Source organism: Ylistrum balloti, unplaced genomic scaffold, assembly GCF_031769215.1.
Source record: "Ylistrum balloti isolate Yb309-2 unplaced genomic scaffold, AGI_CSIRO_Ybal_v1 Utg370254, whole genome shotgun sequence".
NCBI lineage: Eukaryota > Metazoa > Mollusca > Bivalvia > Pectinida > Pectinidae > Ylistrum > Ylistrum balloti.
In genome coordinates this window covers 610,036-636,501 of record NW_026782202.1, presented here as the reverse complement: position 1 = coordinate 636,501, position 26,466 = coordinate 610,036, and the positions used below count along the sequence as shown (strand labels likewise).

Below are 26,466 nucleotides of genomic sequence, written 5' to 3'. Positions count from 1 at the left end.
AAAACACATGTTACTGTCGTGCCATTTTGATCTGTTTTGTTGAGTAGGAATTGCTCATATAAACTCATTTTAAATAAAACCCGATAAGCGTTTTCGAGAATATCTATAAAGGGTGAGTCAAGAGCAATTTTGCTACAGCGTACACTGACGATAGGTTCGTTGTAGGTAATGTTACTTACTACCTGGTCTACATAGAAGACGGGAACACTAAATTACGTTATAAGAATAATTACAAGACATTTCGTGGTTCCCCTTTTTAGACTAAAAACAGAAATGTTTACTGTCAAATTACTACAAGATCTATGATATCATTTATATGTATCTTAATTTTATGAAAGCTTTGAAGGAAAAATAGATTAATATTAATAAAGAGGTGTTCCTAAATGCTAACTAATTACAGAATAACAGTAATATACAAGTGAAACCAAGGTATTCATCATTGATTTTATTGTCGTTAGTAAAAGAAAATTGGAGAATTTCATTGCAGTGATAACAAAACATCGCTCTGGCTCTCACATTCTTCAAAATTACGAAAGTTATATCATCATTAGATTTTTATATATTCTATCATTTTTTTACCAAATTGATTAATTATAATATTTCACTAGCAAAATAAAATCTACGCTTTCATATATACTTCGATAGAATAATGATAAGATAACAAAATAAAGTTTGATGGCTTTGTGACTTCACACGTAGGACCATTAATGTATGCGAGGGATGATTCCTGAAGTGGAAAGTTAAATGTATATTCCACCCAAGTTAGGAATTCATAAGGTGCTTTTTGAATTTCCCAAAATATCAACGTTTGCTACTTATTTGAGGAGTTAGGTCTAACCTAGCTAGATCGGTTTTTACGTGTTGACGCTGCCCTGATAACGTCACAACAGGTTTTAGCCTGTGTAATACACAGTTAACAAACGATTGATAAATATGACGGGGACAACGTTTTCTTTTGATAAACTTACCGTCTCACCGTTGCTTACTTCCGACATCGTGGTTTTCATATGCATCATAGCTTTCAAAACGACCACGCGATGAAAACGCTCTATTTACATTTCTAATTCGATACTGAAGAGGTGTTTCCATCAATTTCATCCGACGTGACTAAAGAAAGACTATTTAAACGCTTATTATAATTTCAATAGCCATAAGAGAAAATATGGAGCAACAAAAATATTCGTAAATTGGACAAGGTGTCTGCAATACTTGCAGGTCTGAAATTCGTGTCCAGGTGACTTGAAAACCCCATATCCTGTATCCTGATATTCCATCAATATAATATGTATCAGCATTTACCTCGTTTGGATCAGCTCCTTGATCCAGCAGTCTTCTTACTTCTCCTATGTTGTTTTCATAGACAGCATTGAATAATGCTGCAGTCTGAAAAAACAAAATGAAACTTGATTTTTTACTTGATTCTTTTCAGAGTCAAAATGTGAATAAAAATATCAAAAAATCTTTTCTGCATGTGTACTCAGTTAATATAACAATATGTCTGAAATAAATGGGCGAGAAATTGTATTATTCCTCTGTCATCGTGTTTGTTATCTGATTATACCGAACATACCAAATATAGATAACATTTGCATGGAAATAATTTTTGGATAGCGACACCTGCTTATCTATATTGTGACCAAATGGCATTTTGCCATGTATTTGGTATTCGTCTTTAAGTAATGTTAGGATTGTTTGATCTGGTTATTCTGAAAGATGTCATCATCATAGATGTTACTAATCACCACAGTGTTTTACTTGTAAATCGCAGTATTTATACGCTAAATCAGAGCAGCCATATCGTTTGTTTTGACAGCTTTGGAACTTGCTTAGACCACGTTTTCATAATATCTGTTGGTGGTGTTCCAGTTTAACAGTTTTCAATTCTAAATATCATTATATGTAAAGGTTAATTGAGATATTGTTATGTTCTGTAGATAATTTCTTCTGTTAAACTAAGTTTTTTTTTTCATAGCTCAAGCGATTTCAAGCAACACACGCTGCTGTGTTTAACATTCAAACATGTTCCTCAGTCTGCGTGTGTATGACCTAATGTATTGCTGCTTTTGTTTAATTGGATGTCTAGCGATGAACGAAGAGTTATTTCCTCAGTTTCAGTTCAAGGCCTCCTGGGCCTACAACTTTAGGCCCGTAGCATCACTGAGAGTCCTTGAAGGCCGAAACAGCTGTATGATGCAGTTTAATTCATTGTTTGATTCTACTATATTTCACTCTCAATTTTGAAAAGATGCCATTCACTTGTGTAATAAGCGGTGTATTCTTATTTACTATCTGTAGAGTTATAGAAAAGTCTGTTATAATAAGACATACTCATCTGACTATTATATATGTAAATAGAAGTCCTTTTTGCTAGGGATTCGCGTAGTTGTTCTAATATTCAAATGAAAAATACATTTTATAATGTGAAGACTATTTCATGGGAGAGTGAAGAATATGATTAAGAGTTAAGTTGATGTATGGACTCAGGTTTTAATCAAAGTAATCATTGGAGCTGTTATAATGTTATTCCATTGATTTTATATCTTTTGTTAAATTTAGTGGATGTAATGGAGCTGCATGTCTCTCCCTATCTTATTTCTTGTTATGCTTCAATGCTATTTCGTGATAGTTATATAACGAATTCTTCACATAGTATTACTCCGTGATGGCGTGATGATGGTGCATTATATGTAGAGAACGCAGTTTGTATTTTTTACGAGTGAGCCTCCTTGTGAGTGGAGTGTTATTAAAACGTATATGAGATTCCATGGTGTTTGAGCGTAGAATTTAGTTTTTGCATTCGTTGATTAATTTTTGTATATGTATTCTGATACTGTAAATGTCCCTTAGTTAAGTTACCAATGTGATCTAGTGTTGGAATGGTGCAATGACGTCGTCGATATCCGGGTAATAGACAAGATTCTACTACCCACTCATTTTTGTCGCATGGTAAGTTCGCTACAACAATCTCAAGCGGAGTTATATTGCGTGCTACTATTATTTCGTTGGTATTCGGGATTTGAAATATTCAAGAAGGAAGGCAAAAGAATGGCTACCGACAAGATGCCAGTATAGTTCCTCAAAACCTGGCATTTACCTCCGCTTTCCAAAAAAAGAAACGATCTTATTCCGTTGCGTTGCATGTATTTACTTGAAGATGCTTAAGACTCGATTGGTAGGTAATTGTTATTTTATCAAAAGGCCATGATGCAAATCAAGGACAGATGCATAGCATATATATGCTGCAATTTCCTAATATGGGCCCGAGTAAATAGACTTAACACGAGCTGGTTCAACTCTGAATAACGCGCTGTAACACGGAAATTTCATGGTGTCCATTCTATGGTAGACGAACTATTTCGTATATATAATATTTCTCCCTATTACTTTAATAACCACACTAAGCAAAGTAAAGCCAATCGTCTTAATTCAATATGATGACATTTTAACTGTCGAGATCTGAATAGCTAAAAAAAAAAACAGAAGAAAAATGTCATCATTTATGAAGATATGTTTTCCATATGTCCATTAGGATGGATATCATAAAGTGACGCACATCTGTAAATTATTGTAAGCATTGATTCATTTAGATGTTTTATTACAAGCTGGCCAATGCGTTATGTAAATGCTTTCAGCGAAGAACGTCTCCTGCAAAAGCAAAATTAAAAGAACTTGTCCGGAAATGGACACATGAATAGCATAGATCACCACAGTTAAAATGAATGAAATTATGCTATAGCAACATATAATCTCTACGGTAATAATATCAAAACAACCGCGATATTTAAAGAATCAGCGAAACTCACCAAAAAAGCAATTAATAAGCTTAGCGAAACTGTTATTGGATATTGGCTATGGATCTTGAGGTGTTTCCAAACCACTATTTGTAAAGCTAACGAGTGGATATTCAGGTAATCACAAAGTTTGAATACCGTAGGTACTTTTGTAAAAAAAAAAAAAAAAAAAAAATGCTGAACAATTATCATTATGAAAAACACATTCGGGATTAATTTTATATTACCTTCTTGCTGCCACTTGTAAAGCTGAAGTCATATTCACATGTATATGCCTTTAAAATTATTTATATTCTCACATGGATTAGAAGTTTGTTTCAATAATTCGATTGGCTCGAACTACATTTGTATTTTCAACTCTCGGCGAGTTATAATATATTGAAAAGTTGAAATAGGAATAAAAAAACGGCATGTTCCAAAATACTTTGATGTGAAATACCGATATCCATGTTTGTGCTTCGTTCAGTGTACAATATGGTAACACTAACATAAATATAGAGAGAGCAAATATCAATGGTAATATGGATTGCAATTTATATTTGACAGAAATGTATTTATTATTGTAATAGAGCGATTTCCTGACATGATGTAATATTTCATTTTGTTTATATTGAAATAGTGATTATGCATCAGCTTGCATAAGGAAAGAAATCACTTGAATATTCTTGAGATATTTGGATATTTTAAAGACCTGCATTTTAACAATTACAGATGACATGTCTGATATTGTAAAAAGGGCAACAGAATATACAATCTGAATAGAGTAACAAACGACTGTAAGTAAACAATAAATGAAACTTAACTTACTCTTTTTAATGCTTTAATAAGTCTGCCATGAACATTTTAGACACTCTGGATACAACAATTTCAAATTGCACAATAAGCCGAAGTGTCTATTTCTTAGATTTCGTTTTGCAGGAAATGCACGAGTCTCGAAAAGCGAAAAGATCAAGAAATCCTACATTTGATGATACTTCAAAAACAGAAACAAAGTCGAGAAAAAAAAATAAGAAACATATGAACAATCCTATGAAAAAAACAGATTTTGTGGAGAAAATACGTAAACGAAATATGAGTCTGTTATGTGAGAATGCAACTTTATATTGTTTCAAATGGAATATGTCCATATCCTGATATTTGTCATCACTGTACATTCATTCTGTAATTGATTTGCGGCTGCACTAATGGCAAAAACTGATAACTCTAATACGTTTTAGGAATCATTCGAATTTTTTCTCACACTCATGACCTACTTTTTATCATTGAGATTAAATTTGGCTCTAGGAAATGTCTTCATTTTGAAATCTAATTCAGATATTGGCTGACCATGGTGTGCACGTGTGTTTGATGGTGAGACTGCCATAAATCATTTGATCTTGAAAACTAAGCAGGCACCAATGACGTAAGGATTTTGGGGATGGCCCAAAGGAAAAAAAATTGTTATGAATCTTTTTGTACAAAATTTATTTTTCTTGATGAGTAACCGGAAATAGCAGCGTACCCGAAGCACACGTGTGAATGAATGTGCTCAATGACATGGTTCGAAAAAAGCATATGTGCATATTATATCAGCTGTGTGATACATTTTGATACAAAGAAGTATACATCCAATACTTGACTTGTCGTTGCCAACATTATCAGTTTTAACTAGCGGGGAGGTATATGACGTTGTCATGGATATGTCAAAAATTAGTCAGGGCAAGCTGGCAGTGAATGAACTTCAACAAATATGTAAATGCGATATCTTTATTCTGACATGCTCGTAGCGTCAGCAGTATTTAAAATTGATATTGGAGCTAATTTTAGATTAAATTGTAAGACTGATGATTCATAGATTCCTGTGTATTTTAAAAATTAACTAGTTTTCAGCGTTTATGTATAATTTTGAATGATTTTTATACATAATAAGAGTTTAATATTCCATATATTTGTATATGTATAAGAGCAACCTGGACGCAAATATCATTGTTATGATTATTGAAATTCCTAGATAATACAGAAACCACAAACAAGAATGGAAATGAAGCTCGATTAGATACAGTTACTCACTCACCTTTTTTCTGTTCGCCATTTTTTCAGTCTCTTATTATGATGCATCTACTGTTCAGTGATATAAGTCGGTGACCTGCACAGAATTAAAGTCAAATTTATTTAAGTTTTTTAGTTTCATAGGGGTATGGAAAAAATTGTTTGCAAAATTTAAACGAAACACTATTGTCGTTATCCCTGAGTAGAGATCACAGGAATATTAAAGTTGATAAAAGTCATTTCCAATCTCAAAGTTTTTGGAATAATACTGTACGCTGCAATAATTAGTCTTACTTATTTAATTTCACGCCACAGAAAGTGGCTAGTTGTGGTGTATCGGGCAACAAACCATAACTGTATACGGGTATGTACCTGACAGATCCGGATCCTGACCGGCTCGGTCGCCCGTGTTACATACACAACGCTTGAAGATTTCACCTGGGCATATATTTTTTGTTTAAAATTAAATTATATAAATGAAGTAACACAGAAGTCATGAAAATAGAATTTCCTTTCTGACATATTGAGATTTAAAATGATTCATCGCTGTGTCAAAAAGAGTCGTCCATTTGATATGTACGTATTTAATGTATCATGTGTCCGTACACTCGGCCTGGCCATGTGTGCATTGTAAGCAAAGCACTTTAAATTTATTTAGAAAAATATAAACCCTATCCCACACGGATTTGAAGTTTCAAAATTTGTATCAACCACGAATAAATCGCGCATTTATGCAATATAACGTTCGATCTAACCTTAAAATGGCACGTGCCCCCAAAAAGGTTGTAGTTACATAAGCATACTAGATATACGAATACTTGTCGCGTGTGACATAATCTGCCAATTATGTAAAGTTAAATCGCTTTGGAAATGTTACGACCATGAATCGATCACAATTTAAAATAAATGCTTGTATAACATGTGCTCTGTTAGCCATAGTCAAACAGACAGTTCTGGTAAAGAAACTCGATTGAGCGTACATTACATAACATACCATCTGCATCGTGGATATAAAGCTTTTATTTGCAATATATTTCAACAAATATTGATTGCCTTTAAAATGTCCTATTATCTGGAAGACTTTGTTCCCTTTTTTACGAATATGGTTCTACCTGCAGAATATGTATGTTGGTTTTGAAAATATTTACAGTCATTAAATATGTTCACTGTCTATAAGATGTTAGAACTGTCTGATGCATTGTAGATTTCATTGGTAATATATAAAATATCTGGAGTACATAATCAGTGAATGAGGAATATATATACTGGCTTGAGAGGAAACATCTCTTGCTATAATATATGTATGGTCGCTTTGGGATGGGTCTGTTGCCTTTGAAATATATTTATGGGAACAATAAAGTAAAATATCATTCTGTTAAAGGAATTATATGAGATCTTTACAATAAATCATGAATTTGTGAATGTGTTTGTCGTCTGTGGAATATGTATGGAAATATCACTCCCTGTCAATATTATAATTGACCAACAATTGGACAGGCTGTTTTATTTCAATAATTCGAATTTCTACCTGTTATCCTCGACACTTAATGGACTGTTTAGTGTTTTATTACGAGATCAATATTGAAGGTCGATGTTTTGTGGTTACGTCAATAATAAAGAAAAACAATTTAAATCGACTTTCGAACTACAATAATCGATTTTATATCGTTTTAAATTAAGATTTTTTTGCATAGATAGTCAACAGATTTTCGAAGCTATTTTACAATATAGAAAGCATATCGATTATTTGATATATCACTTCCCAGGTTCCCATAAAAAGTGAAAACCCAAAACAATGTAAATTGATTTATTTTCATGTAATGATACATGCTGATTATTGTTTGCAAATATATGCCGTAACATTATTTGATCGTATCCAGAATAACACTTAATAGTTTACATATATCTAACTTTACACTACACAATAAGCCTTTTTAACTTAAATGATTATTGTAATATCATTCATTTCTCTCGTCATCTTCATCTTACGATAGCATACTTTTCCAATAGTGAAAACATGCATTGATCTGGTCACTATCGTCACCAATTTTCATCTCTTTATGAATCAATCCGCGTTATGAATTAAGCTAATTCCTCATAGTTAATAAACAGTGATAAGTATAACAAATTATCAATTTGTTGATATGTCTATCGTCTGTGAAATATGTATATGTGATGATTATGTACATGATATCAAAAATGGTGTATTTGATTGAATTAAAATACCTTAAACATTTTGTTATCTCTTGCAGGTCACCAAAATAATAGTGGATGGATTACAAACTCAGACAGATCAGCATAGATATAATCACTACCGAAGCAGAGACAGATTATAAATGAGGAATAACTTTCAATTCAGTTTACTCAAAGCTCGCACAAGAGATTCAAGTAAAAAATAAATAGTTTGGTAATTCAATTTCAAATATTAATGTTACTTGATAGCAGTTAAATAGCATACGTTATTACTGAATGAACGGCGGCCTTTCTTCATCTGTAGAGTTATGAAATATTTGGAATAATTGTAGCAAACGTGTGTTAATTATTTTCAATTAATAGAGTGTGTTTGTAAGGCATTTAAAGTAATCAGACTTTCACTTTTCAACGATTTGATTTGTCAGTAAGCCTCTCTATATATAATTCCATGATTGAAAATAGCATTTGAACTAAAACATTGTTAAATAAATATTTTTTATACTCAAATGTGGCACAATGAATACGTTTCCTCTCGATTTGTTCTTAAATCATCTATTTTGATTGCACATTTTTATTTTTTCAATTTCTTTTCTTCTAACTTATTACTCGATGTTTACAACTATATCATTTAAAACATGTTACTAGTTCTATTTGTATAATATAAGTATGAAATGGAGATATCCCTCGCAGACATTATGGTAATTGACCAACAATTGGACAGGCTGTTGTATTTCAAGAATTCAAATCTCTACCTGTTATCCTCGACACTTCGCATCTAATGGACTGTTTAGTGTTTTATTACGAGATCAATATTGAAGGTCGATGTTTTGTGGTTAAGTCAATAATAAAGAAAAAAATTTAAATCGACTTTCGAACTCCAATAATCGATTTAAAATCGTTTTAAATTAAGATTTTTTTGCATAGATAGTCAACAGATTTTCGAAGCTATTTTACAATATAGATAGCATATCGATTATTTGATATATCACTTCCCAGGTTCCCATAACAAGTGAAAACCCAAAACAATGTAAATTGATTTATTTTCATGTAATGATACATGCTGATTATCGTTTGCAAATATTTGCCGTAACATTATTTGATCGTATCCAGAATAACACTTAATAGTTTACATATATCTAACTTTACACTACACAATAAGCCTTTTTAACTTAAATGATTATTGTAATATCATTCATTTTTATCGTCATCTTCATCTTACGATAACATACTTTTCCAATAGTGAAAACGTGCATTGATCTGGTCACTATCGTCACAAATTTCTATCTCTTTATGAATCAATCCGCGTTATGAATTAAGCTAATTCCTCATAGTTAATAAACAGTGATAAGTATAACAAATTATCAATTTGTTGATATGTCTATCGTCTGTGAAATATGTATATTTGATGATTATGTACACGATATCAAAAAGAAATTGTATTTAATTGAATTAAAATACCTTCAACATTTTGTTATCTCTTGCAGGTCAACAAAACAATAGTGGATGGATTACACACTCAGACAGATCAGCATAGATATAATCACTACCGAAGCAGAGACGGATTATACATGAGAAATAACTTTCAATACAGTTTACTCAAAGCTCGCACAAGAGATTCAAGTAGAAAATAAATAGTTTGGTAATTCAATTTCAAATATTAATGTTACTTGATAGCAGTTAAATAGCATACGTTATTACTGAATGAACGGCGGTCTTCTTTCATCTGTAGAGTTATGAAATATTTGGAATAATTGTAGCAAAAGTGTGTTAATTATTTTCAATTAATAGAGTGTGTTTGTAAGGCATTTAAAGTAATCAGACTTTCACTTTTCAATGATTTGATTTGTCAGTAAGCCTCTCTGTATATAAGTCCATGATTGAAAATAGCATTTGAACTAAAACATTGTTATATAAATAGTTTTTTATACACAAATGTGGCACAATTAATACGTTTCCTCTCGATTTGTTCTTAAATAATCTATTTTGATTGCACATTTTTATTTTTTCAATTTCTTTTCTTCTAACTTATTACTCGATGTTTACAACTATATCATTTAAAACATGTTACTAGTTCTATTTGTATAACATAAGTATGAAATGGAGATATCCCTCGCTGTCATTATAACAATTGACCATCAATTGGACAGGCTGTTTTATTTCAATAATTCAAATGTCTACCTGTTATCCTCGACACTTCGCATTTAACGGACTGTTTAATGTTTTATTACGAGATCAATATTGAAGGTCGATTTTTGTGGTTAAATCAATAATAAAGAAAAAAAATAAATCGACTTTCGAACTGCATTAATCGATTTCATATCGTTTTAAATTAAGATTTTTTCGCATAGATAGTCAACAGATTTTCAGAGCTATTTTTCAATATAGAAAGCATATCGATTATTTGATATATCACTTCCCAGGTTCCCATAACACGTGAAAACTCAAAACAATGTAAATTGATTTATTTTCATGTAATGATACATGATGATTATCGTCTGCAAATATCTGCCGTAACATTATTTGCATCGTATCCAGAATAACAGTTAATAGTTCACATATTTCTAACTTTACACTACACAATAAGCCTTTTTAACTTAAATAAATAATGTAATATAGTTCATTTTTTATCGTCATCTTCATCTTACGATAGCATACTTATCTAATAGTGAAAACATGCATTGATCTGGTCACTATCGTCACCAATTTTCATCTCTTTATGAATCAATCCGAGTTAAGAATTAAGAGATTCCTCATAGTTATTAAAAAGTGATAAGTATAGTAAATTATCAATTTGTTGATATGCCTATCATCTGTGAAATATGTATATTTGATGATTATGTACACGATATCAAAAAAATTGTATTTAATTGAATTAAAATACCTTCAACATTTTGTTATCTCTTGCAGGTCAACAAAACAATAGTGGATGGATTACAAACTCAGACAGATCAGCATAGATATAATCACTACCGAAGCAGAGACGGATTATAAATGAGGAATAACTTTCAATTCAGTTTACTCAAAGCTCGCACAAGAGATTCAAGTAGAAAATAAATAGTTTGGTAATTCAATTTCAAATATTAATGTTACTTGATAGCAGTTAAATAGCATACGTTATTACTGAATGAACGGCGGTCTTCTTTCATCTGTAGAGTTATGAAATATTTGGAATAATTGTAGCAAAAGTGTGTTAATTATTTTCAATTAATAGAGTGTGTTTGTAAGGCATTTAAAGTAATCAGACTTTCACTTTTCAATGATTTGATTTGTCAGTAAGCCTCTCTGTATATAAGTCCATGATTGAAAATAGCATTTCAACTAAAACATTGTTATATAAATAGTTTTTTATACACAAATGTGGCACAATTAATACGTTTCCTCTCGATTTGTTCTTAAATTATCTATTTTGATTGCACATTTTTATTTTTTCAATTTCTTTTCTTCTAACTTATTACTCGATGTTTACAACTATATCATTTAAAACATGTTACTAGTTCTATTTGTATAACATAAGTATGAAATGGAGATATCCCTCGCTGTCATTATAACAATTGACCATCAATTGGACAGGCTGTTTTATTTCAATAATTCAAATGTCTACCTGTTATCCTCGACACTTCGCTTTTAATGGACTGTTTAATGTTTTATTACGAGATCAATATTGAAGGTCGATTTTTGTGGTTAAATCAATAATAAAGGAAAAAAAATAAATCGACTTTCGAACTGCATTAATCGATTTCATATCGTTTTAAATTAAGATTTTTTCGCATAGATAGTCAACAGATTTTCAGAGCTATTTTTCAATATAGAAAGCATATCGATTATTTGATATATCACTTCCCAGGTTCCCATAACACGTGAAAACTCAAAACAATGTAAATTGATTTATTTTCATGTAATGATACATGATGATTATCGTCTGCAAATATCTGCCGTAACATTATTTGCATCGTATCCAGAATAACAGTTAATAGTTCACATATTTCTAACTTTACACTACACAATAAGCCTTTTTAACTTAAATAAATAATGTAATATAGTTCATTTTTTATCGTCATCTTCATCTTACGATAGCATACTTATCTAATAGTGAAAACATGCATTGATCTGGTCACTATCGTCACCAATTTTCATCTCTTTATGAATCAATCCGAGTTAAGAATTAAGAGATTCCTCATAGTTAATAAAAAGTGATAAGTATAGTAAATTATCAATTTGTTGATATGTCTATCGTCTGTGAAATATGTATATTTGATGATTATGTACACGATATCAAAAAGAAATTGTATTTAATTGAATTAAAATACCTTAAACATTTTGTTATCTCTTGCAGGTCAACAAAACAATAGTGGATGGATTACAAACTCAGACAGATCAGCATAGATATAATCACTACCGAAGCAGAGACGGATTATAAATGAGGAATAACTTTCAATACAGTTTACTCAAAGCTCGCACAAGAGATTCAAGTAGAAAATAAATAGTTTGGTAATTCAATTTCAAATATTAATGTTACTTGATAGCAGTTAAATAGCATACGTTATTACTGAATGAACGGCGGTCTTCTTTCATCTGTAGAGTTATGAAATATTTGGAATAATTGTAGCAAAAGTGTGTTAATTATTTTCAATTAATAGAGTGTGTTTGTAAGGCATTTAAAGTAATCAGACTTTCACTTTTCAATGATTTGATTTGTCAGTAAGCCTCTCTGTATATAAGTCCATGATTGAAAATAGCATTTCAACTAAAACATTGTTATATAAATAGTTTTTTATACACAAATGTGGCACAATTAATACGTTTCCTCTCGATTTGTTCTTAAATTATCTATTTTGATTGCACATTTTTATTTTTTCAATTTCTTTTCTTCTAACTTATTACTCGATGTTTACAACTATATCATTTAAAACATGTTACTAGTTCTATTTGTATAACATAAGTATGAAATGGAGATATCCCTCGCTGTCATTATAACAATTGACCATCAATTGGACAGGCTGTTTTATTTCAAGAATTCAAATGTCTACCTGTTATCCTCGACACTTCGCTTTTAATGGACTGTTTAATGTTTTATTACGAGATCAATATTGAAGGTCGATTTTTGTGGTTAAATCAATAATAAAGGAAAAAAAATAAATCGACTTTCGAACTGCATTAATCGATTTCATATCGTTTTAAATTAAGATTTTTTCGCATAGATAGTCAACAGATTTTCAGAGCTATTTTTCAATATAGAAAGCATATCGATTATTTGATATATCACTTCCCAGGTTCCCATAACACGTGAAAACTCAAAACAATGTAAATTGATTTATTTTCATGTAATGATACATGATGATTATCGTCTGCAAATATCTGCCGTAACATTATTTGCATCGTATCCAGAATAACAGTTAATAGTTCACATATTTCTAACTTTACACTACACAATAAGCCTTTTTAACTTAAATAAATAATGTAATATAGTTCATTTTTTATCGTCATCTTCATCTTACGATAGCATACTTATCTAATAGTGAAAACATGCATTGATCTGGTCACTATCGTCACCAATTTTCATCTCTTTATGAATCAATCCGAGTTAAGAATTAAGAGATTCCTCATAGTTAATAAAAAGTGATAAGTATAGTAAATTATCAATTTGTTGATATGTCTATCATCTGTGAAATATGTATATTTGATGATTATGTACACGATATCAAAAAAATTGTATTTAATTGAATTAAAATACCTTAAACATTTTGTTATCTCTTGCAGGTCAACAAAACAATAGTGGATGGATTACAAACTCAGACAGATCAGCATAGATATAATCACTACCGAAGCAGAGACGGATTATAAATGAGGAATAACTTTCAATACAGTTTACTCAAAGCTCGCACAAGAGATTCAAGTAGAAAATAAATAGTTTGGTAATTCAATTTCAAATATTAATGTTACTTGATAGCAGTTAAATAGCATACGTTATTACTGAATGAACGGCGGTCTTCTTTCATCTGTAGAGTTATGAAATATTTGGAATAATTGTAGCAAAAGTGTGTTAATTATTTTCAATTAATAGAGTGTGTTTGTAAGGCATTTAAAGTAATCAGACTTTCACTTTTCAATGATTTGATTTGTCAGTAAGCCTCTCTGTATATAAGTCCATGATTGAAAATAGCATTTGAACTAAAACATTGTTATATAAATAGTTTTTTATACACAAATGTGGCACAATTAATACGTTTCCTCTCGATTTGTTCTTAAATTATCTATTTTGATTGCACATTTTTATTTTTTCAATTTCTTTTCTTCTAACTTATTACTCGATGTTTACAACTATATCATTTAAAACATGTTACTAGTTCTATTTGTATAACATAAGTATGAAATGGAGATATCCCTCGCTGTCATTATAACAATTGACCATCAATTGGACAGGCTGTTTTATTTCAAGAATTCAAATGTCTACCTGTTATCCTCGACACTTCGCATTTAATGGACTGTTTAATGTTTTATTACGAGATCAATATTGAAGGGCGATTTTTGTGGTTAAATCAATAATAAAGGAAAAAAAATAAATCGACTTTCGAACTGCATTAATCGATTTCATATCGTTTTAAATTAAGATTTTTTCGCATAGATAGTCAACAGATTTTCAGAGCTATTTTTCAATATAGAAAGCATATCGATTATTTGATATATCACTTCCCAGGTTCCCATAACACGTGAAAACTCAAAACAATGTAAATTGATTTATTTTCATGTAATGATACATGATGATTATCGTCTGCAAATATCTGCCGTAACATTATTTGCATCGTATCCAGAATAACAGTTAATAGTTCACATATTTCTAACTTTACACTACACAATAAGCCTTTTTAACTTAAATAAATAATGTAATATAGTTCATTTTTTATCGTCATCTTCATCTTACGATAGCATACTTATCTAATAGTGAAAACATGCATTGATCTGGTCACTATCGTCACCAAATTTCATCTCTTTATGAATCAATCCGAGTTAAGAATTAAGAGATTTCCTCATAGTTAATAAACAGTGATAAGTATAGTAAATTATCAATTTGTTGATATGTCTATCGTCTGTGAAATATGTATATTTGATGATTATGTACACGATATCAAAAAGAAATTGTATTTAATTGAATTAAAATACCTTAAACATCTTGTTATCTCTTGCAGGTCAACAAAACAATAGTGGATGGATTACAAACTCAGACAGATCAGCATAGATATAATCACTACCGAAGCAGAGACGGATTATAAATGAGGAATAACTTTCAATACAGTTTACTCAAAGCTCGCACAAGAGATTCAAGTAGAAAATAAATAGTTTGGTAATTCAATTTCAAATATTAATGTTACTTGATAGCAGTTAAATAGCATACGTTATTACTGAATGAACGGCGGTCTTCTTTCATCTGTAGAGTTATGAAATATTTGGAATAATTGTAGCAAAAGTGTGTTAATTATTTTCAATTAATAGAGTGTGTTTGTAAGGCATTTAAAGTAATCAGACTTTCACTTTTCAATGATTTGATTTGTCAGTAAGCCTCTCTGTATATAAGTCCATGATTGAAAATAGCATTTCAACTAAAACATTGTTATATAAATAGTTTTTTATACACAAATGTGGCACAATTAATACGTTTCCTCTCGATTTGTTCTTAAATTATCTATTTTGATTGCACATTTTTATTTTTTCAATTTCTTTTCTTCTAACTTATTACTCGATGTTTACAACTATATCGTTTAAAACATGTTACTAGTTCTATTTGTATAACATAAGTATGAAATGGAGATATCCCTCGCTGTCATTATAACAATTGACCATCAATTGGACAGGCTGTTTTATTTCAAGAATTCAAATGTCTACCTGTTATCCTCGACACTTCGCTTTTAATGGACTGTTTAATGTTTTATTACGAGATCAATATTGAAGGTCGATTTTTGTGGTTAAATCAATAATAAAGGAAAAAAAATAAATCGACTTTCGAACTGCATTAATCGATTTCATATCGTTTTAAATTAAGATTTTTTCGCATAGATAGTCAACAGATTTTCAGAGCTATTTTTCAATATAGAAAGCATATCGATTATTTGATATATCACTTCCCAGGTTCCCATAACACGTGAAAACTCAAAACAATGTAAATTGATTTATTTTCATGTAATGATACATGATGATTATCGTCTGCAAATATCTGCCGTAACATTATTTGCATCGTATCCAGAATAACAGTTAATAGTTCACATATTTCTAACTTTACACTACACAATAAGCCTTTTTAACTTAAATAAATAATGTAATATAGTTCATTTTTTATCGTCATCTTCATCTTACGATAGCATACTTATCTAATAGTGAAAACATGCATTGATCTGGTCACTATCGTCACCAATTTTCATCTCTTTATGAATCAATCCGAGTTAAGAATTAAGAGATTTCCTCATAGTTAATAAACAGTGATAAGTATAGTAAATTATCAATTTGTTGATGTGTCTATCGTCTGTGAAATATGTATATTTATTGATTATGTACAGGATATCAAAAAAAATGTATTTAATTGAATTAAAATACCTTCAACATTTTGTTATCTCTTGCAGGTCAACAAAACAATAGTGGATGGATTACAAACTCAGACAGATCAGCATAGATATAATCACTACCGAAGCAGAGACGGATTATAAATGAGGAATAACTTTCAATACAGTTTACTCAAAGCTCGCACAAGAGATTCAAGTAGAAAATAAATAGTTTGGTAATTCAATTTCAAATATTAATGTTACTTGATAGCAGTTAAATAGCATACGTTATTACTGAATGAACGGCGGTCTTCTTTCATCTGTAGAGTTATGAAATATTTGGAATAATTGTAGCAAAAGTGTGTTAATTATTTTCAATTAATAGAGTGTGTTTGTAAGGCATTTAAAGTAATCAGACTTTCACTTTTCAATGATTTGATTTGTCAGTAAGCCTCTCTGTATATAAGTCCATGATTGAAAATAGCATTTGAACTAAAACATTGTTATATAAATAGTTTTTTTATACACAAATGTGGCACAATTAATACGTTTCCTCTCGATTTGTTCTTAAATTATCTATTTTGATTGCACATTTTTATTTTTTCAATTTCTTTTCTTCTAACTTATTACTCGATGTTTACAACTATATCATTTAAAACATGTTACTAGTTCTATTTGTATAACATAAGTATGAAATGGAGATATCCCTCGCTGTCATTATAACAATTGACCATCAATTGGACAGGCTGTTTTATTTCAAGAATTCAAATGTCTACCTGTTATCCTCGACACTTCGCTTTTAATGGACTGTTTAATGTTTTATTACGAGATCAATATTGAAGGTCGATTTTTGTGGTTAAATCAATAATAAAGGAAAAAAAATAAATCGACTTTCGAACTGCATTAATCGATTTCATATCGTTTTAAATTAAGATTTTTTCGCATAGATAGTCAACAGATTTTCAGAGCTATTTTTCAATATAGAAAGCATATCGATTATTTGATATATCACTTCCCAGGTTCCCATAACACGTGAAAACTCAAAACAATGTAAATTGATTTATTTTCATGTAATGATACATGATGATTATCGTCTGCAAATATCTGCCGTAACATTATTTGCATCGTATCCAGAATAACAGTTAATAGTTCACATATTTCTAACTTTACACTACACAATAAGCCTTTTTAACTTAAATAAATAATGTAATATAGTTCATTTTTTATCGTCATCTTCATCTTACGATAGCATACTTATCTAATAGTAAAAACATGCATTGATCTGGTCACTATCGTCACCAATTTTCATCTCTTTATGAATCAATCCGAGTTAAGAATTAAGAGATTCCTCATAGTTAATAAAAAGTGATAAGTATAGTAAATTATCAATTTGTTGATATGTCTATCGTCTGTGAAATATGTATATTTGATGATTATGTACAGGATATCAAAAAAAAAATGTATTTAATTGAATTAAAATACCTTAAACATCTTGTTATCTCTTGCAGGTCAACAAAACAATAGTGGATGGATTACAAACTCAGACAGATCAGCATAGATATAATCACTACCGAAACAGAGATAGATGATAAATGAGGAATAACTTTCAATTCAGTTTACTCAAAGCTCGCACAAGAGATTCAAGTAGAAAATAAATAGTTTGGTAATTCAATTTCAAATATTAATGTTACTTGATAGCAGTTAAATAGCATACGTTATTACTGAATGAACGGCGGTCTTCTTTCATCTGTAGAGTTATGAAATATTTGGAATAATTGTAGCAAAAGTGTGTTAATTATTTTCAATTAATAGAGTGTGTTTGTAAGGCATTTAAAGTAATCAGACTTTCACTTTTCAATGATTTGATTTGTCAGTAAGCCTCTCTGTATATAAGTCCATGATTGAAAATAGCATTTCAACTAAAACATTGTTATATAAATAGTTTTTTATACACAAATGTGGCACAATTAATACGTTTCCTCTCGATTTGTTCTTAAATTATCTATTTTGATTGCACATTTTTATTTTTTCAATTTCTTTTCTTCTAACTTATTACTCGATGTTTACAACTATATCATTTAAAACATGTTACTAGTTCTATTTGTATAACATAAGTATGAAATGGAGATATCCCTCGCTGTCATTATAACAATTGACCATCAATTGGACAGGCTGTTTTATTTCAAGAATACAAATGTCTACCTGTTATCCTCGACACTTCGCATTTAATGGAATGTTTAATGTTTTATTACGAGATCAATATTGAAGGGCGATTTTTGTGGTTAAATCAATAATAAAGGGAAAAAAAATAAATCGACTTTCGAACTGCATTAATCGATTTCATATCGTTTTAAATTAAGATTTTTTCGCATAGATAGTCAACAGATTTTCAGAGCTATTTTTCAATATAGAAAGCATATCGATTATTTGATATATCACTTCCCAGGTTCCCATAACACGTGAAAACCCAAAACAATGTAAACTGATCTATTTTCATGTAATGATACATGATGATTATCGTCTGCAAATATCTGCCGTAATATTATTTGCATCGTATCCAGAATACCAGTTAATAGTTCACATATATCTAAATTTACACTATACAATAAGCCTTTTTAACTTAAATAAATAATGTAATATCGTTCATTTTTTATCGTCATCTTCATCTTACGATAGCATACTTATCTAATAGTGAAAACATTCAATGATCTGGTCACTATCGTCACCAATTTTCATCTCTTTATGAATCAATCCGAGTTAAGAATTAAGAGATTTCCTCATAGTTAATAAACAGTGATAAGTATAGTAAATTATCAATTTGTTGATATGTCTATCGTCTGTGAAATATGTATATTTGATGATTATGTACAGGATATCAAAAAAAAATTGTATTTAATTGAATTAAAATACCTTAAACATTTTGTTATCTCTTGCAGGTCAACAAAACAATAGTGGATGGATTACAAACTCAGACAGATCAGCATAGATATAATCACTACCGAAACAGAGACAGATTATAAATGAGGAATAACTTTCAATTCAGTTTACTCAAAACTCGTACGGATGATTCAAATAGAGAACAACAAGTTTGGTAATTCAATTTCAAATATTAATGTTACTTGATAGCAGTTAAATAGCATACGTTATTACTGAATGAACGGCGGTCTTCTTTCATCTGTAGAGTTATGAAATATTTGGAATAATTGTAGCAAAAGTGTGTTAATTATTTTCAATTAATAGAGTGTGTTTGTAAGGCATTTAAAGTAATCAGACTTTCACTTTTCAATGATTTGATTTGTCAGTAAGCCTCTCTGTATATAAATCCATGATTGAAAATAGCATTTGAACTAAAACATTGTTATATAAATAGTTTTTTATACACAAATGTGGCACAATTAATACGTTTCCTCTCGATTTGTTCTTAAATTATCTATTTTGATTGCACATTTTTATTTTTTCAATTTCTTTTCTTCTAACTTATTACTCGATGTTTACAACTAAATCATTTAAAACATGTTACTAGTTCTATTTGTATAACATAAGTATGAAATGGAGATATCCCTCGCTGTCATTATAACAATTGACCATCAATTGGACAGGCTGTTTTATTTCAAGAATTCAAATGTCTACCTGTTATCCTCGACACTTCGCTTTTAATGGACTGTTTAATGTTTTATTACGAGATCAATATTGAAGGGTTAAGTCGATTTTTGTGGTTAAATCAATAATAAAGGAAAAAAAACATAAATCGACTTTTTTTCGCGAACTGCATTATATCGATTTCATATCGTTTTAAATTAAGATTTTTTCGCATAGATAGTCAACAGATTTTCAGAGCTATTTTTCAATATAGAAAGCATATCGATTATTTGATATATCACTTCCCAAGTTCCCATAACACGTGAAAACCCAAAACAATATAAACTGATCTATTTTCATGTAATGATACATGATGATTATCGTCTGCAAATATCTGCCGTAACATTATTTGCATCGTATCCAGAATAACAGTTAATAGTTCACATATATCTAACTTTACACTACACAATAAGCCTTTTTAACTTAAATAAATAATGTAATATCGTTCATTTTTTATCGTCATCTTCATCTTACGATAGCATACTTATCTAATAGTGAAAACATGCAATGATCTGGTCACTATGGTCACAAATTTCTATCTGTTTACGAATCAATCCGAGTTAAGAATTAAGAGATTTCCTCATAGTTAATAAACAGTGATAAGTATAGTAAATTATCAATTTGTTGATGTGTCTATCCTCTGTGAAATATGTATATTTAATGATTATGTACAGGATATCAAAAAAATTGTATTTAATTGAATTAAAATACCTTAAACATTTTGTTATCTCTTGCAGGTCAACAAAACAATAGTGGATGGATTACAAACTCAGACAGATCAGCATAGATATAATCACTACCGAAACAGAGATAGATTATAAATGAGGAATAACTTTCAATTCAGTTTACTCAAATCTCGTACGGATGATTCAAATAGAGAACAACAAGTTTGGTAATTCAATTTCAAATATTAATGTTACTTGATAGCAGTTAAATAGCATACGTTATTACTGAATGAATGGCGGTCTTCTTTCATCTGTAGAGTTATGAAATATTTGGAATAATTGTAGCAAAAGTGTATTAATTATTTTCAATTAATAGAGTGTGTTTGTAAGGCATTTAAAGTAATCAGACTTTCACTTTTCAATGATTTGATTTGTCAGTAAGCCTCTCTGTATATAAATCCATGATTGAAAATAGCATTTGAACTAAAACATTGTTATATAAATAGTTTTTTATACACAAATGTGGCACAATTAATACGTTTCCTCTCGATTTGTTCTTAAATTATCTATTTTGATTGCACATTTTTATTTTTTCAATTTCTTTTCTTCTAACTTATTACTCGATGTTTACAACTATATCATTTAAAACATGTTACTAGTTCTATTTGTATAACATAAGTATGAAATGGAGATATCCCTCGCTGTCATTATAACAATTGACCATCAATTGGACAGGCTGTTTTATTTCAAGAATACAAATGTCTACCTGTTATCCTCGACACTTCGCTTTTAATGGAATGTTTAATGTTTTATTACGAGATCAATATTGAAGGCCGATTTTTGTGGTTAAATCAATAATAAAGGAAAAAAAATAAATCGACTTTCGAACTGCATTAATCGATTTCATATCGTTTTAAATTAAGATTTTTTCGCATAGATAGTCAACAGAATTTCAGAGCTATTTTTCAATATAGAAAGAATATCGATTATTTGATATATCACTTCCCAGGTTCCAATAAAAAGTGAAAACCCAAAACAATGTAAACTGATCTATTTTCATGTAATGATACATGATGATTATCGTCTGCAAATATCTGCCGTAACATTATTTGCATCGTATCCAGAATAACAGTTAATAGTTCACATATTTCTAACTTTACACTACACAATAAGCCTTTTTAACTTAAATAAATAATGTAATATCGTTCATTTTTTATCGTCATCTTCATCTTACGATAGCATACTTATCTAATAGTGAAAACATGCATTGATCTGGTCACTATCGTCACCAATTTTCATCTCTTTATGAATCAATCCGAGTTAAGAATTAAGAGATTTCCTCATAGTTAATAAACAGGGATAAGTATAGTAAATTATCAATTTGTTGATATGTCTATCGTCTGTGAAATATGTATATTTGATGATTATGTACACGATATCAAAAAAAAATGTATTTAATTGAATTAAAATACCTTAAACATTTTGTTATCTCTTGCAGGTCAACAAAACAATAGTGGATGGATTACAAACTCAGACAGATCAGCATAGATATAATCACTACCGAAACAGAGATAGATTATAAATGAGGAATAACTTTCAATTCAGTTTACTCAAATCTCGTACGGATGATTCAAATAGAGAACAACAAGTTTGGTAATTCAATTTCAAATATTAATGTTACTTGATAGCAGTTAAATAGCATACGTTATTACTGAATGAACGGCGGTCTTCTTTCATCTGTAGAGTTATGAAATATTTGGAATAATTGTAGCAAAAGTGTGTTAATTATTTTCAATTAATAGAGTGTGTTTGTAAGGCATTTAAAGTAATCAGACTTTCACTTTTCAATGATTTGATTTGTCAGTTAGCCTCTCTGTATATAAATCCATGACTGAAAATAGCATTTGAACTAAAACATTGTTATATAAATAGTTTTTTTATGCACAAATGTGGCACAATTAATACGTTTCCTCTCGATTTGTTCTTAAATTATCTATTTTGATTGCACATTTTTATTTTTTCAATTTCTTTTCTTCTAACTTATTACTCGATGTTTACAACTATATCATTTAAAACATGTTACTAGTTCTATTTGTATAACATAAGTATGAAATGGAGATATCCCTCGCTGTCATTATAACAATTGACCATCAATTGGACAGGCTGTTTTATTTCAAGAATACAAATGTCTACCTGTTATCCTCGACACTTCGCTTTTAATGGACTGTTTAATGTTTTATTACGAGATCAATATTGAAGGGCGATTTTTGTGGTTAAATCAATAATAAAGGAAAAAAAATAAATCGACTTTCGAACTGCATTAATCGATTTCATATCGTTTTAAATTATGATTTTTTCGCATAGATAGTCAACAAATTTTCAGAGCTATTTTTCAATATAGAAAGAATATCGATTATTTGATATATCACTTCCCAGGTTCCCATAACAAGTGAAAACCCAAAACAATGTAAACTGATTTATTTTCATGTAATGATACATGGTGATTATCGTCTGCAAATATCTGCCGTAACATTATATGCATAGTATCAAGAATAACAATTAGCCGTTTTCAACTGTCTAACTTTACACTATATCAAAAGCCATTAGAATTTAATAAATTATTGTATATCGTTGGATTTTTATCTTCCTTTTAACCAAAGCTCGTACGAATGCTTCAATTAGTCACTATCTTCCCAAATCTCTATGTTTGTATGAATCAATCCGAGATATTCATTCATATATAGTCCGCAGGTTTTGCAATATATCCTACTATACACTTAGCATTACGGTTCCCGTAACACGTTGAAATCATAAACAAAATAATGTTATTACTTGTCATGACATAATACATTATCATAATCCTTTTCTCAAATTTGCTATAACATAGCGTTAATTGGAGTTATCACATATATCTAATTTATCATTATATAAATACTGATTGATTGTACATTAATACAGGTTATTATTAGTGTAAACATTGAAATAATTTTAGATATCTCCCTGTATAATTTCTAAGAACAACTTAGTTCATTAAATAGAATGGTGTATTTTTTAATGTTATTAGGCTGATCAAAATAGAACTGAATATCAGTGAACCTTAGATGTTATGTTATAATTATATCACCACAAATCATATCATTATATTCCCTATCAAAAATATTTTGAATACATGATAAAGCCTATGTAGAAATAAGGGATATATACATCTTTGGTGCTTCGTTCGGTGTAATATTATCTGAAAAAAAATCCTATAAAACGTTGTTTATTTAACGTCAATTAAAAGGAATTATTCATTAAATTTATTTTCTCATTTTCTTGATTTTGATACCGATGTTATTTATATAAGCTATTTATTTACCTGAGGTAAAAACTTAAGACTAACTTAATTGTAGATGTGTATTTTTTATTTATCATACGTATGATATTCAATATGTGCAAATAAATATCGTCTGCCTATAGGATATAGAATTGTAAACTATCTAAGGAATGTATTTACTGCCTACAGAATAAGGTAGCTGACTGCTGTGTGTTTACTGTCTTTGTATTATTTTCCATGTCTTTTGCGTACTTTCATTGTTTCGGGTATCAGTTGTATGGGTAATATATACAATATCTGCTTACATCAATAAGCAAATGATGAGGAATATGTATACTGGTTTAGGAAAGAGTTCACTGTCTGTGACATAATCATATATATAATCAATTGGAAATATGTTTATTGTTGGTTACCATGTTTACTGACTTTGAAATATGTACAATGTCTCGTGTATTGGTAGATTTCTGGAGTAATATATAAATGATCTGTGTTATATGATTGGGGATTGAAGAATATGCATCCGCTGAGGATTCTTTATATGTTTATGTTTAGGATCTGGTAGGGAAATATAAATATTTCTTTTTGAACTTGGTCATTTTCTCGCGGAAATGTGTACTAACTAAACATTGTGCACACTGTATCAATACAATACGTAAATTTTAACACTAAAACATTTGTACATCTCAGACAAGGCAACAAAATAATGAATAAAAATTATTAATAACACACTCGGATAAAGTACTATGAATGCAAGCATTACCTAGACAAAGTCAGAGAATCAATAACGATCATCCTTCCATTTTTACTTAAAGCACCAAAATATGTTTCAAAATATGAAATAACCAGTATTGTAAACATTATTTGTATTTCTCCAGGCAATTCAATAAATTTAAGTTTCCCCGCGCTGTTCCCATCACTATACATTTAGTCATAAGATCTAGCCCGATGACTTATATTTGTGTTAGAAATCACACCTCTAAAAACATGAACAGATCTTAACATTCAGCATCCTGTAGAACTTAATCTAAGTACAAAAGACACACAAGTGAATACAGGTGTTTCGTCCTTCAAGGACTCGTCAGTGACGCTAAAAGCCTAAAGTGGAGCAACTAGACAAGGTCATCGAATAAGCTTATGAAATAAAAAATATTGTAACTTGTATATATGTACTACATCATATTTGAGAGATGGGATATGAGGACATTCAAATTTCAGTAAGGATTTCTTTTCTATAACATACAGAATAACAGATAAATGATTACATGTTACAACATATCATATTCTACTTTCTTAAAGGTAAATATGTCCTTGAATCTAGTGTTTCAAGAGTTTCAGAATAAACATAATTCCAGCATGAACATGTTTGTATTAATAGTGAGAAAGCATGGTTAACAGTACAAAATATTAAAATGTATAATCAAAGTACATCCCAACATATAACATAGTTACCACAATGTTACTTTTGGTATAATGCAGCTTATTAATAATATAAGATATATATATGTGGTAACTTACCGACTAAACAGACTCTGTGCAAAACAATCATAATGGTGTATAATCCCTTGATTAATGACATGGTTAAATGTGACTGACTATAGACAACGACTCTTTTAAACTCGGATGTTATCCGGTCTATCAAGATGGTTGGCAGGGGGAGGAGCTCAGCTGAACGTTCGGTATATTAAATTAAATTGTATCTGCATAAAGCGTTATTACAGATGTGCGATTCACTTTCGATGTTTAGCATGAAAGCATGGGTCATCCTGCAAATGACACATTCAGCTGAATGAATGTTTTGAGCTCAAGAATTAATTTTATTTTTTCTAAATGTACTCCTGATATAAATATATATGTTTTTACTCCTAATTACTATCTAACTTTTACATTTTTCTCGGAAAATGCTGTACAAACTGTTTTGAAAATCGTAAAAAGTCAAGAAAGAATTAGAAAATGCTTACATTTTACAAGGAGATGAGTGGTCAGGTGGGTGAATGTATAATACCGGTCATGTTACCGGGGTAATCAATAAACAGAATATGGTATAATGTGTTAGTTCCCGAAGGGAATGAAAATCCTGATTATGATTTTGATATTATACCTGTAAGGGATCAGAATTTACGAGGCGATGTCGGAAATACCTCAGCGGACTATAACAGTTATCGTACGTGCTTAACCTAGCAATGAGCTGACATAAAGTGTCAGTCTATGTGAAATCATTTTTGGAACTTTCTAGTTGCAAACCAATGTCCACTACTCTTAGCCTACTGTCAAAGCATTTCTCTCAAACAAATGTTGCTCTGATCAGA

General features: G+C 29.9%; 3 long non-coding RNA genes across 3 annotated transcripts; 2 read left to right on the top strand and 1 right to left on the bottom strand.

Annotated features, from left to right (window-relative positions):
• Positions 1-1,312: 1,312 nt before the first annotated feature.
• LOC132552521 (uncharacterized) lies at positions 1,313-25,781 on the bottom strand. The gene is made up of 3 exons (XR_009554333.1): positions 25,676-25,781; positions 5,845-5,916; positions 1,313-1,383 (listed from the first exon to the last, which is right to left on the bottom strand). It is a non-coding gene; the product is annotated as an uncharacterized LOC132552521 (long non-coding RNA).
• Positions 11,000-18,095, top strand: LOC132552546 (uncharacterized). Its single transcript, XR_009554334.1, has 6 exons — positions 11,000-11,074; positions 12,346-12,500; positions 13,770-13,924; positions 15,197-15,351; positions 16,622-16,776; positions 18,049-18,095. It is a non-coding gene; the product is annotated as an uncharacterized LOC132552546 (long non-coding RNA).
• On the top strand, positions 19,533-22,478 carry LOC132552547 (uncharacterized). Its single transcript, XR_009554335.1, has 3 exons — positions 19,533-19,631; positions 20,917-21,071; positions 22,343-22,478. It is a non-coding gene; the product is annotated as an uncharacterized LOC132552547 (long non-coding RNA).
• Positions 25,782-26,466: the final 685 nt, after the last annotated feature.